The 13,626-nt window shown below is 39.7% G+C and overlaps 1 long non-coding RNA gene across 2 annotated transcripts in view; it reads left to right on the top strand.

The window, feature by feature from the left end:
• Window positions 1–13,626, top strand: part of LOC122487763 — a 91,481-nt gene that overhangs the window by 73,932 nt on the left and 3,923 nt on the right. The window contains exon 1 of one of the 2 annotated variants that reach the window (XR_006298464.1): window positions 8,503–8,635. The exons of the other annotated variant lie outside the window; for it this stretch is intronic. This is a non-coding gene — a long non-coding RNA (uncharacterized LOC122487763). Of the gene's footprint in view, window positions 1–8,502; window positions 8,636–13,626 lie in introns of those variants that run through there. 2 annotated transcript variants of the gene reach the window in all.

Below are 13,626 nucleotides of genomic sequence, written 5' to 3'. Positions count from 1 at the left end.
AACTGATGATGCAATCTTACCCTTCTCTCTTTCTCTCCCTTTTGTCTCTCCACTATAAGGGTTCCCTCCCCTCCGCAGCACAGCCATTTTTCTCTCACCCAGTTCACTTCCATACATGTCACACCTGCCACGCTGTCCTCCTCCAACTGCAGACATCCTTCCGCCAGTCTGCAGATCAATTTCCTGGATATTCCAAGTGATCTGACCTTAATATAGCTGTGTTTGAGGGACAAGGAAAGCCCAGGGTCCCCCAACTTCTCTGTCCTCTTAACTCCAAGTTATTTTATTTTTAAAAATCACTAAGCATAGTTACTTTAGAATGTCTCAGAATTTCAATATCTGAACCTTTATTTTAATTATTTTTTCTTTTTAATGTTTATTTTTGAGAGAGAGAGAAAGAGAGAGAGCACGAGCAGAGGAGGAGCGGAGAGAGAGGGAGACACAATCTGAAACAGGTTCCAGGCTCTGAGCTGTCAGCACAGAGCCCGATGCGGGGCTCAAACTCATAAACTGTGAGATCATGACCTGAGCCGAAGCCAGATAGATGCTCAACCGATTGAGCCACCCAGGCACCCCCAATATCTGAACCTTTTACGGATCCATTGCAGTCACCCTCCTTCATGATGTCTTGTTTCCTTGTGTAATTAGTTACTTTGTGAGCTGCTCATTCTCCTTAGAAAACTATTCTGGGGATCCTTTGGGGTTTATGATGAGAGTCCTTTCAGAGAGGATTTATATTCTGTCGTGCAGTTAGGGAACTCTACCAGTCCAGTTTAAACCAAATGTATAGCCTGACATTTCTGTAACATGAGGGTGTGTGGACTTCAGAAAGGTGCAAGGCCTAGCTTACAATGGTAGGTTCTTTGGGATTTTTTTTTTTTTTTTTGTCAACTTTGCCTAAAGCAACTTTTCTTGCAGTGTTCTAATGTGGTGGTGGGTTTACTATTGGTTCATCCTCACCCTAGCCCTTTGGGGGCCTGCTTTGTAGAAGGAGGGTCTTTGATTTCTGTTAACCATGTCCTGTCAGGCCTTAAAAAGTAAAGTTCATAGTCCCAAGGTTTGGCAAACGCCCCAGGACAAAATCACCTTCAGGGGTTGGTTCTTTCTCCAGGGTCCTATTTTCACCTGGATTTTGATCTGGTAATTTCTTACTGTCTTGTCAGATTATTCTAAAACAATAATAAAAACAATATTAAAGGGGTGGCTCATTCGGTTAAGGGTCCAACTTCGGCTCAGGTCATGATCTCACAGTTCGGGAGTTCAAGCCCATCAGTCTCTATTGACAGCTCGAAGCCGGGAGCCTGCTTTGGATTCTGTGTCTCCCTCTCTCTCCCTGCTCACGCTCTGTGTCTCTCTCTGTCTCTCTCCCTCCCTCCCCAAAATAAATCAACATTAAAAAAATAAAATAAAACAATAAAAAAAAAGTTACCCATTAGTTTTTGTTGTTTTTGGTGATAGGATGGTCAGAATTACCTAGCCTTCACATGTTTCTGGAAACAAAATCTTCTGGTTATAAAAATACAAAGAAAGCTTTTGTCAAAAGTTTGGTGCTGCTGATTTGCACAGAAGATTCCTGCGTTATCTTACTCTTCCCACATCCCCTGGTCATATTTCTTAATATTCCTCTCTAAACTTCTGCTTCTCAATCCAAAAGCAAAGGCATTTAAAATAGCCACCGATTTTGGAATCTGCATCAGTGAACCCTGCAGAACTTTGTTGGAGACCGCAGCCCAAAATGAAGTCACCTGTGTTAAACCCAGCAAACCAAGACTTAATGCTTTCCTAATTGCAGTTTCAACACCCCAGGAATGAAACTTTTAGCCAGTCAATCTGGAATCACCTGGCCAGCACTACTGCGGTATTCTGCCTCATAGGCCCTTCTCTTCCCCTTAGGAGGACGACCTTGCCATGAAACAGTGAATTCTTTGCTAATAATTTTTTTTTCTGCCACCTTTCTGCCTTTAAAAAAATGTTGGCTTCTCTACAGCTCAGTGGAGCTCCTTTCTAGTGGGATGCTCCCTGCTTTCCATGAATTGCTTGCCTTTAAATTTACTCAGTTGATTTTCTGTTTAACAACCATTTGAGAATTGAGTTAAAATTATATTTACTTACTTTGCCTTGTTACCAAAACAATTGAAGGTAATTAAAATCTTACAATTCCTAAGAGCACCACTAGAAATTCAAAGAGAGGTAAGGGCATTTGGTAAATATAGCTTTGAATGCTCATCTCTGCTCTGCTACTAACTAGAGCTCCCAGTGTGGAGTTGGTGGAACAACTGAGTTGTTCTGTGCAATTTTTTTTTTGTTTATTTGCAAATAAGAATTTTTCTGCCAAGAGGGTGCATAGATTTAAGCCAATTCTCAGATGTCTGAGACCCAAGGAAAATTAATAACTAGTGAACTGCATACAAATAATGTATCATTTTTATACCTTAGTTTAAAAATCTATTTTAATTTTTGCTTATTTCTGGCTTTTTAAGTTTTATTTTAAATTCTAGTTAACATACAGCATTACATTAGTTTCAGGTGTATGACAGAGTGATTCGCCAGTTTCAGACATCACCCGGTGCTCATTACAACAAGCACACTCCTTTTTCCCCATCACCTATTTAAGCCATCCACCTCCTTCTGATGACCATCAGTTTGTTCTCTATAGTTAAATGTCTGTTTCTTGATTTGTCTTCTTTTTCCTTTTCATTTTTTTTGTTTTGTAGATTCCATGCATGACTGAAATCATATGGTATTTGTCTTTGACTTATTTTGCTTAGCATTTATACTATTTAGCTCCATCCTTATTACAAATGGCAAGAATTCATTTATTGATGGCTGAATATTCCATTGTGTGTGTGTGTATAGGTGTGTGTGTATATACATATATATATATGTATATATATATATATATATATATATATACACATATATAGTATATATATGTATATACCACATATCTTAATCTACTCATCAATAGATGGACACTTGGGCTGCTTGCATATCTAGGCTATTATAAATAATGCTTTAATAAGCAGGGGGTGTATGTATCCCTTTGAATTAGTGCTCCTGTATTCTTTGGCAGTGCGATTGCTGGATGGTAGGATAGTTGTATTGTTAACTTTTTGAAGAATCTCCATACTGTTTTTACAGAGCAGCTGCACCAGTTTGCATTCTCACCAGCAGCACGTGAGTGTTCCTTTATCGCCATAGTCTCACAAACACCTGTTGTTTCTTGTGTTGTTGATTTCAGCCATTCTGACAGGTGTGAGGTGATATCTCATTGTGGTTTTGATTTGCATCCCCCTGATGGTAAGTGATGGGGGAACATCTTTTCATGTGTCTTTTGACCATATGTATGTCTTCTTTGGAGACCTGTCTGTTCACGTTTTCTGCCCATTTTTAATTGGATTATTTGATTTGTAGGTGTTGAGTTGTATAAGTTCTATATATTTTGGATACTTACCCTTTTTATCAGATATGTTGTTTACAAATACTTTCTTGAGTTCTCTAGCTTGCCTTTCAGTTGATTGTTTCCTTCACTGTGTGGAAGGTTTTTATTTTGATGTAGTCCCAATGGTTTATTTTTGCTTTTGTTTCCCTGCCTTAGGAGACATATCTAGAAAAAATTTGCATGGGCCAATGTAAAAGAAGTTACTGCCTATGTTCTCTTCTAGGACTTTTATGGTTTCAGATCTCACACGTAGGTTTTTAATCCATTTTGAGTTTAGTTTTGTGTATGATGTAAGTGATCCAGTTCATTCTTTTGTGTGTTGTCCAGTTTTCCCAACGCCATTTGTTGAAGAGACTGTCTTTTTCCCATTGGATGTTCTTTTCTGCTTTGTCAAATATTAATTGACCAAATGGTTGTAGATTTATTCTGGGCTTTCTATTCTGTTCTATTGATCTATGTGTCTATTTTTATGCCACTACCATACTGTTTTGCTTACTGTAGCTTTGTAATATAACTTGAAGTGCAGAATTGTGATGCCTCCAACTTTGTTCTTCTTTTTCAAGATTACTTTGGCTATTCAGGGTCTTTTGTAGTTTCATCCAAATTTAAGGATTGTTTGTTCTACTTCTGTGAAAAATGTTGCTGGTATTTTGATAGGGATTGCATTAAATGTGTAGGTTGCTTTGGGTAGTATAGACATTTTAACAATATTTGTTCTTCCAGTCCAGGAGCATGGAATGTCTTTCCATTTCTTTGTGTCATCTTCAATTTCCTTTCATCAGTATTTTGTAGTTTTCTGAGTATAGTTCTTTCACTTCTTTGGTTAGTTTTATTCCTAGGTATCTTAATATTTTTTGTACAATTGTAAATGGGATTGTCTTCTTAATTTCTTTCTGCTTGCTTCATTATTGGTGTATAGAGATGTAACAGATTTGTATTTAATTTTGTATCCTGTGACTTTACTGAATTTATCAGTTCTAGTAGTAGGCTTTGGTGGAGTCACTAGGGTTTTCTACATATCATGTCATCTGCAAATAGTTAAAGTTTTACTTCTTCCTTACCAATCCGGATGCCTTTTATTTCTTTTAGTTGTTTGATTGCTGTGGCTAGGACTTCCAATAGTATGTTGAATAAAAGTGGTGAGACTGGACATCTTTGTCTTATGACTTTAGGGTAAAAGTTCTCTTTTTCCCCAATGAGTAGGATGTTTGCTGTGGGCTTTTCTTTAATTTTCTTTTTTAATGTTTATTTATTTTTGAAAGAGAGAGGGAGACACAGAATCTGAAGCAGGCTTCAGGCTCCCAGCTGTCAGCACAGAGCCTGACGTGGGGCTTGAACTCACAAACCCTAAGATCATGACCTGAGCCAAAGTTGGACTGAGCCACCCTGGGTGCCCCTCACTGTGGATTTTTCATATAAGGACTTTATTATGTTGAAGTATATTCCTTCTAAACCTACTTTATTGAGGGCTTTTAAAAAAAATTTCTTATCATGAATGAATGTTGTACTTTGTCAAATGCTTTTTCTGCATCTGTTGAAATGATCATATGGTTCTTATCCTTTCTCTTATTGATGTGATATATCACACTGATTGATTTGTGAATATTCAACCACATTTGCAACCCAGGAATAAATCCCACTTGATCACGGTGAATATTTTTAATGTATTATTGGATTCAGTTTTGCTAGTATTTTGTTGAGGATTTTTGCATCTATGTTTATCAAGGATATTGGCCTGTAGTTCTCTTTTTTTGGTGTCTGTTATCAGGTTTTGGTATCAGGGTAATTTGGACTTCATAGAATGAATTTGGAAGTTTTCCTTCCTTTTCTGTTTTGTTTTGTTTTTTTTTTTGAGTAGTTTGAGAAGAATAGGTATTTACTCTTCTTTAAATATTTTGTAGAATTCTCCTGTAAAGCCATCCAGTGCTGGATTTGCTGGATTTTTGTTTTAGGAGTTTTCAGAATACTGATTCGATTTCTTTGCTGGTTATCATTCTATGCAAATTTTCTATTTATTCCTGTTCCAGTTTTGTGGTTTGTAGGTTTCTAGGAAATTATCCCTATCTTCTAAGTTGTCCAATTTGTTGGCATAAATTTTTTCATAATACTCTTATAATTATTTGTATATCTGTGGTGTTGGTTGTCATTTCTCCTCTTTCGTATGTGGTTTTATTTGAGTCATTTCTCTTTTTTTCTTGATGCATCTGGCTAGAGGTTTATCAATTTCATTGATCTTTTCAAAGAACCAGCTCCTAGTTTCATTGCTCTGTTCTATTATTTTTGTTTTTCTTTCTGTATCATTTATTTCTGCTCTAACCTTTATTATTTCTTTCCTTCTGCTGGTTTAGGGTTTTATGTGTTGTTCTTTTTCAAGCTCCTTTACGGTGTAAAATTAGGTTGTTTGAGAATTTTCTTGCTTCTTGGGTTCGACCTGTAACGCTATAAACTTCCTTCTTAGAACCACTTTTGCTGCATCCCATAGGTTTTGGACCATAGCATTTTCATTTTCATTTGTTTCCATGTACTTTTTTATTTCTTTTTTTATTTCCTGGCTGACCCAGTCATTGTTTGGTAGCATGTTATTTAACATACATGTATTTGTCACTTTCCAGTATTTTTCTTGTGGTCGACTTCTAGTTTCATTATGTTGTGGTCAGAAAAGATGCATGGTGAGACTCTGACGTTCTTTAATTTGTTCAGGCTTGTTTTGTGGCCTGTGTGATCTGTTTTGGAGAATGTTCTGTGTGCATTTGAAAAGAGTGTGTGTTCTGCTGTTGTGGGGAGTCATGTTATGAATATATCTGTCAAATCCATCTGTTCCAGTGTCATTCAAAGCCATTGTTTCCTTGCTGATTGTCTGTTTAGATGATCTGTCCCTTGATGTAGGTGGGATGTAAATACTACTACTGTTGTATTTATTATTGGTTAGTTCCTTTATATTTGTTATTACCTGTTTTATGTATTTGGGTGCTCCTATGTTGAAGCATTAATATTTATAGTATCTTCATGTTGGATTGTTCCCTTTATTATATAGTATCATTCCATGTCTCTTGTTATAGTTTTTAAGTCTAATTTGTCTGATATAAGTATTGCTACTCCAACTTTCTTTTGACATTCATTTGCATGGTAGATGTTGCTCCATTCCCTCACTTTCAATCTGCACGTGTCTTTAGGTGTAAAAGTAGTCTCTTGTAGGCAGGATGTAGATGGGTCTTGTTTTTTTTAATCCATTCTGTCACCCTGTGTCTTTTGATTGGAGTGTTTAGTCCATTTACATTCAAAGTAATTACTGATATGTACTTATTGTCACCTTACTTATTTTTTTGTGGTCCTCAAGATTTTCTCTCATCTTTTGTCTTTCATGGTTTGGTGGTTTTCGTTAATGATGTATTTGGAGTCCTTTCTCTTTGTTTCATATTTGAGTGGTTTTTGATGGTTACCTAATGGTTACCATTAGGTTTGTATGTAACCTCTGGCATATAGCAGTCTATATTAAGTTGAAGATTAAGTTTGAACCCATTCTTTACTCCTCCCCACATTTTAGGTATATGTTGTCATGTTTTACTTCCTTTTATCTTGTGAGTTCCTTGACGTTTTAGAGAAATATTCATTTTAATTGCTTTTGTGTTTCCTATTTTTATATTGTCACTTTTAGTCTCTCCTTTCCACTCAGGGTCCCCTTTAATATTTCCTGCAGGACTCGTTTAGTGGTCATGAATTCCTTTAGTCTTTGCTGTCTGGGAAACTCTCTCTCCTATTCTGAACGATAGATAGCCTTGCTTGATATTTTTGGCTGCAGATTTTTCCCAATTAGCACTAGAATATATCATACCATTCCATTTTTGCTTGGTAAGTTTCTGCTGAAAAATCCCTTAATAACCTTACAGGGTTTCCCTTGTAAGTCACTGTCTTATTTTGTCTTGCTGCTTTTACATTTTCTTTATCACTGTATTTTGCCAATTTAATTACAATAGGTCTTTGGATCTGCTTTTGTTGATTTTGGGGGTTTGCGGGGGGAGTCCTCTTTGTCTCCTATACCTGGATATGTTTCCTTCCCTAGGTTAAGTAACTTTTCAGCTATTATTTCTTCAAATAAATTTTATTCCCCCTTTTCTCTCTCTTCTATTTCAGGGACTCTGATAATTTGAGTATTATTTGATGGAGACACTGAGTTCCCTAAATCTATTCTCATTTTGCATAATTCTTTTTTTCTCTTTGGTTCAGCTTGATTACTTTCCATCACTCTGTCTTGTAGTTATTAATTTATGTTCTTCCAGCCTGCTGCTCATTCCATCAAGCATGTTTCTGAGTTCATTTATTGAGCCCTTTATCTTTGCTGTGTTATTCCTTATCTCTGTGTTAATAGTCTCACTAATGCCTTCCCCTCTTTTCTCAAGTCCAGTGAGGTTTTTTTTTTATGATCATTACTTTAAATTCTCTGTTGGGGTGCCCAGTGGCTCAGTCAGTTAAGCGTCCACCTTCAGCTCAGGTCATGATCTCATGGTTTGTGAGTTTGAGTCCTGCGTCAGGCTCTGTGCTGACAGCTCAGAGCCTGCTTGAGGTCATCCGTCTCCCCCCTCTCTACCCCTCCCCCACTCATGCTCTCTCTCAAAAAAAAAAAACATTAAAAAAAGAAAAGAAAAATCAGGCATGTTACTTATTAATCTGTTTTGCTTATGGCCTTGTCCCGTTCTTTCATTTGGCACAAGTTTCTGTCTGATTTTGTCTTAGTCTCTGTGCTTGCTTCCATACGTCAGGAAAGAACTGCAACTCCTGTTCTTGTTCTCGAGGGTAATGGCTTCATTAAGAAGTGGTCCTGTGGTACCGTCCCATGTGGTGTCCCTGTTCCCCAGGACCTGGCACTTCTGCATGTCTCCAATGTGTGCTGCCGTGTGCATGGCTGTCGTGTCCTGGCTACTTTATGCTTCAGGGCAGTCATCTGCAGAGGCTCTTTTTTCCTGTTGTGGGTGGTAAAATTTCATCCCTGGCCTGAATGTGCTGTTTTAGCTTTGGTGCATGTGAAACAAGACCTCACCACCACCAGAATTGAGACCCTGCGATATTCCCAAGTTGGTAGACACTGTGCACAGTAGGTTGGGGAAGCCCTCTGGGGCAGGAGCCCACCACACTGGGACTCAGGCAGCAGGGCTAGAAAGGTGGTTCCACTGGGTGTCAGGGCTTGGTGTGATCAAGGTAGGTATGGAGTGTGGGTGCTGCAGTGTTCCTTCAGGTTGCCCTGTGCTTACGCTGAGCGGTGGCAGAGGGAAACGGCCATTCCTTTATCATCAGAAGGGTCTCTCCATGAACCCTGTCTCTCGGAGATGTGCTTGGAGACGAGCAGACACCTCCCCGCTGTGTGCCTCAGGCGTGCTTCACATCTGTTTCCACGCTGTAGGTCTGTGGGCTGTTCGCCTGCCTTCTCTGCGACAGCAGCACAGTGCCCTTGGGCTCCGCCTGGGCTCCATCCCAGCCAAGCCTCTGACCTTTAAAACTCTAGGCTTTAAGCCCTACTGACTGCAAGAACTCATGAAATTTGGCCCCTGTCACTTTCGAAGCCAAGTGCTACGAGCATTCATTTCCCTGTGTCAGTCTGCCTCTAGCCTGTCTCCGCGACCGCAGCTTCCTCCCCACCACAGCAGCCTCGATCCGTTTCTCTCCCAAACTGCGTCTCCCCGCTTCCTAACTTCTTCATGATGGCTTCTTCTGTACCTTTAGTTGTGGAGTTTGTTCTGCCAGTCTTCAGGTCAATTTCTGGGGGATTTAGAATGATTGGATACTTATCTCATATTCACGGGACCCGGCGTACCTAGGGGCCTCCTACTTCATGCCATCATCCAGTCTCTGGGCTCTAATCTACATTTTGATGAAACCCTTTATTTCATGAATATACTGTAATGATTTGTCAAAAAGACAGTAGCATGTGATCATGCTTTGAAAGTTATTCATTAAAAAAAACTTAATAAAAATGTTCTACTTTTTAAACACTTAGTGAAATGTTCAGGGTATTAGCATTATGTAGACATTATAGAAAAGTGTTTGTCTTGGGGCTACTGGTTGGCTCAGTCAAGCATCCAGCTCTTGATTTCGGCTCAGGTCACGATCTCAGTTTGTGAGTTCAAGCCCCACATTGAGCTCTGGCTGTCAGTGCAGAGCCTGCTTGGGATTCTCTCTCTCTCTGTCCCTCCCCACCTTGTGCGCTCTCTCTCTCAAAATAAAGCAACTTTTTAAGCGTTCATCTTAATGACATTTATTCAACAAACATTTGAGTGTGTACTGTGTGCTGAATGCAGGAAGCAGGGATGAATAAAACACCATCCTACACCCTAGGACATAGATCTATGGATTGCAAGTGCTAGTTTAGAAATACACTCAATACTTGTGGAGCCCAGAAGGGCATGTGGAGTAAGGATAGCAGATAAGCAAGTTGTTGAATGCTTCTTGGAGGCATTATCACCTAATCACCTAAAATGTGTTAGCCAGAGGAAGGCATTCTTGGCTGAGAGGTCAGCATGAGCAAAGGCAGAAAATTGTGTATTGTGAATATGTGTGCGTGAATGTAAGGTAGAGCAAGTCAGTGATGCTGGCACAGAAAATTAAAAGCAAAACATGAGGCTATCTGTGTAGCATGGGCCAGATCAGAGAGTTTTGTGGGTTAGGCTGGATTCTGAGCATTATCCTGGAGGCTAGAGGGAGTTTCAAATGTTTTAAGCAGGGGACTAAAGCTATTGGATTTTGTTATAAATATACTCTGGTAGTAGAATGGGAGGGAGAGGGTCTGGGATAGGAAAACTCGTTATATTTTTTGTATTGTTTCAGGAAGAGATTCGCAAGTCTGAAATGAGAGAGGGAAGACATATCATAATATTTAGTATGTAGATCAACAGGACTGTGAGTCTGATCACATGTGGGGTAATGGAGTGGGAAGTCTCATTTGGGTGGGTGGTTGAACCCCCAAATTAGGTAGAGATCCAGGAACATGATAAGTTTGGACCTGCTGTATTTGAGTAGGTCTCTGGGTGGGAATGCATCACAGGTAGAAAAATTCAGAGGTCTGGGCTAGAGATCAATGCATGGAGGCTTTAGTAGATAGGGGATAGCTGAGACCATGAGAATGGCTGAGATCAGCCAAGATGAATGTGGAGATAAATGGGATAGGACATTTAAAAGGTAAGTGTGTGAAGAGCCCAGGAAAGAGAAGGGAGACATCATATTACAACAGAGGACAAAGGAGTAGTTTTAAGGAATGAATTATTAGTGGCAAATACAGAAGAGATCCTCTGATGAGATCAGAAGTAAACACACTCAGTTGGCAATCAAGAGGTCACTGTATGAGGGACGAGAACCAGAGGGGGGTGGGAAAAGTGAGGCCGTAAATGTGCACAGCTTGAGAACTCTGGATCTGAATGGAAGAAGGGAGCATAGAGCTGATGTTAACGAGATTTACGTTTCCTGAAAGGATGAAACAGGAACATGTTTGCTCCTGAAGAGGAAGGAATAGAAACTGAGAGGTTGAAGATAAGAGTTGTTTTTTTCCCAAGCTTAGAAATCTGCTAGGAATCTTCAGGCTACTCAGGAAGACCGCATCAGAATCAAACTTGTAGCCAGTTCATGCATCAGGACTGTTCATAAGCACAGTAGCTAATCCATCTTCGTTAAAACCTATGCCTTCCCTAAGTTTTAAGTCAAAGAAGTAAGAGCTCAATAGCCAATTACAGGATAAAATAAAATTTGTTGTCGAAGAACGATACTGCTTTTTCTGGGATGAATATAAATCAATATAAACGAAGAGTGTATTTTTCTGTGGAGACTATGCTATAGACTGGCAGAAAAGTGACCTGGCAGCTTATACTACTCACCAAGAGAGCAGCACAAGCCCTGAAAAGTGGTAAAAGTTCCATGTCCCTTATGAATACTAATTAAGTCACCAAGAATCCTTTGTACCAGTAAAGTGAAGGCTTGGCCACCCATGTGATAGCATACAGGCAAAATTCCTGATCATCAAGGACCCACTTTTATGTTAATTAAAAAAATTTTGGTGAAATTGGTAATTTGAATGATTCTAAAATTCCTTTTAAGAGCGTATTTCTCTTTGCTGGAATAACCCAAAAAAATAATTTAATAAATAAGTTTTAATAGAATGAAGAACTGTGAACCAAATAAAGATGGAGTTGTCTCTAGGGAACAGATATCTTCAAATAAAACAATAATTTAAAACAAGGTGAGAAGAACCCGAATACGAGAGAGAGGACTGATTTTACCTGGCTGCAGGATGCTTTGGTTGCTTTAAAAAAAAAAAAAAGTAAATCTTAACATTCAAGACAAAACACATTCAAAAACGTATTTAAAGGCTTGAACACTTGGGCCTGTGTCAGTGGAAGGGATGTTTGTAGCAAGCTAATAAAATCAAGACTTTTTAAAATCTAAATTATTCCTTCCCTTCATTCATCAAGTCAACAAATATTGACTGAGGGCCTGGTAAAGGACATCAAACCTTTGTCAATACACAGGTGCTTTTTAATCAGTCTGTACTCGTCCATGCGTGCTCAGACCCTGAGTTCCTCCTCTTGCAGGCTGGCCTGAGTCCATGGTCTCCTCTGCCCTCTTTGAGGCTCACACCCTTCACTGATGCTGCCTTCTGCTGACCTCCTGGTCCCTTCTCTTCATTCACTGAACATGTCGGTGCCTGACCTAGCTTTCCTCTCTACTTCAACTTCCTGGATGATTTTAATGTCCACCATCCCACCCAACTGTCCTTTCAGGTTTCCTGTTCTCGTTTGGTCTCATGATCTTCATTTAGCCACTGCAAGCTCACACTCCACCATGACCTTGCTCCTCTCTGATCACTAATCCACACATCCTGGTCTGAGACTAGTGTTTCCTGTCCTTCCAAACCTGCTTGTTCCAGCAACTCCCAGCAGCCCAGATCTGTTATCAGACTATCATCAGGCTCCTTACTGTCTTCCCAATGCTCTGTGTAGCCCTCATGTCCTTACCTATCCACAGTTTAAATATGTAGGACCACTGTTTCAGCAGTTATTCAATTAGCATCCCTTTGATCAAACTCATCTGGCAAAACAGCAAGTATCTCCATTTTCTCTGTACCCAGGCATTGGGGTGCTACTATGGAGGGGAACAACAAAGATCACAACAGGCAAACTAAACTTTAAATTCTCAGTCACCAAATAGGTGGGTCCTCCATACCGTTCTATCATCCTGCTGTACATCTGGCCACTTCATTCTCCACAAAACCCATTTTAAAATCTTTTTCAAAAGTCCAGTCTCCTTTGGTCTCTGACTTTACCGAGGAAACCGAAGCCTGCATGTGCACCTATCCCCTTTCTCCTTCTTTCTAGAATAGAAGCACCCCTTCCATGTGAAAGCCAGCCAGTTTCTCCACAGGCGCTTTGGACCCCATCCTCTTCCAACCTTGTATGGAACCCAAAAGCATCACTGATTCCTTTTGGCTCTCTTATCTTCAACTTCTCCCTCTTTCCCGGGTCCTTTTTAGAAAGTAAAGCAGTAGCTAAAACGGGAAAGGGAGACACATTGTTGCTTCATTCTCTCCTTTTCATGTCCAAAATTCAAAGTTTTGTAAGATAGCTTTTTTCTGCCATGTGCTGCCTCAGCTGCTGTGGAGGGAATGTTTGCAAGCCACTGGTTATTTCCCGGTTAAATTCAGTCGATGCTTTTAATCCCTCACTCTACTTGGTCTCTCAGCAGCATTCCGTACTGTGCCGAAAAACTCCCTTCTTCTTCCTTTACTCCTCCTGGTTTTCCTCTCATCTCTTCGGCTACCACTTGTCAGTCTCCTTTGCCTTCTTACCTCCTGCCACTTAACTTTTGTAGAGTTCCTCTGGTTTTTCCCTCAGTTTTCTTTTCCTTGTACTCTACAGCAGGTTGGCATATTTTCTACTTTAAAGGGCCATAAAGTAAAATTATTGGGCTTTTGCAGGGTACAAAGTCTGTCTTTAGCAACTTCTCAACTCTGTTATGGTAGCGTGAAAGCGGCCATAAACAAGAATTAGACTAATGGGCATGGCTTATTCCAAAAGCCTCTGTTTACAAAAACAGATGGGCTGGATTTTGCATGTGGTTTGCCAGGCCATATTTTATATGCTTCCTAGTGAGGTACCCTTTCACGTGTCCCCAAACCTGTATATCCAGCTACCTAACATCCACATCTA

Source organism: Prionailurus bengalensis, chromosome A2 (assembly GCF_016509475.1).
Source record: "Prionailurus bengalensis isolate Pbe53 chromosome A2, Fcat_Pben_1.1_paternal_pri, whole genome shotgun sequence".
Lineage (NCBI taxonomy): Eukaryota > Metazoa > Chordata > Mammalia > Carnivora > Felidae > Prionailurus > Prionailurus bengalensis.
This window is presented reverse-complemented; position numbering and strand designations above follow the sequence as displayed.